Below are 448 nucleotides of genomic sequence, written 5' to 3'. Positions count from 1 at the left end.
AAGTTTTCATGTCTCTCTTTAACCTACAAATCAGTCAGTCGGTACTTGTATTTCCCAGTTAGCTAATGATAAAGGATACTGCAGAAACTAGAATGTTTGCGTCATATCTAAACATTTCTTTGATATTGAGACAGATTGACAACTAATAATATTTTATGAAAGTTTATGAAAAACTTAAGAGGGCGATTTTAATTTTCAAATTGTTAATTTCCCCATGTCTCAATGTACTACACTCCTCTGCGCTATCGTATAATGTGCACATATCTCACATGATACCTTCCGCTGGTGCATGTTGAGTCAATACAGACTTTATGAACAGGGGTAAACTCCTGAATAATTACAGCAGGCCGAATATTTCAAAGGTATATTCAAACATATTAGTCGACGTTAATTTCAAAACCGCATGGTAAAAGTCGAAGAATGACCTGATTGACAAACAAAATTCAAC

This window comes from Mytilus edulis, chromosome 12 (genome assembly GCF_963676685.1).
Source record: "Mytilus edulis chromosome 12, xbMytEdul2.2, whole genome shotgun sequence".
NCBI classification, from domain to species: Eukaryota; Metazoa; Mollusca; class Bivalvia; order Mytilida; family Mytilidae; genus Mytilus; species Mytilus edulis.
Note: the sequence above shows the minus strand (reverse complement) of the source record.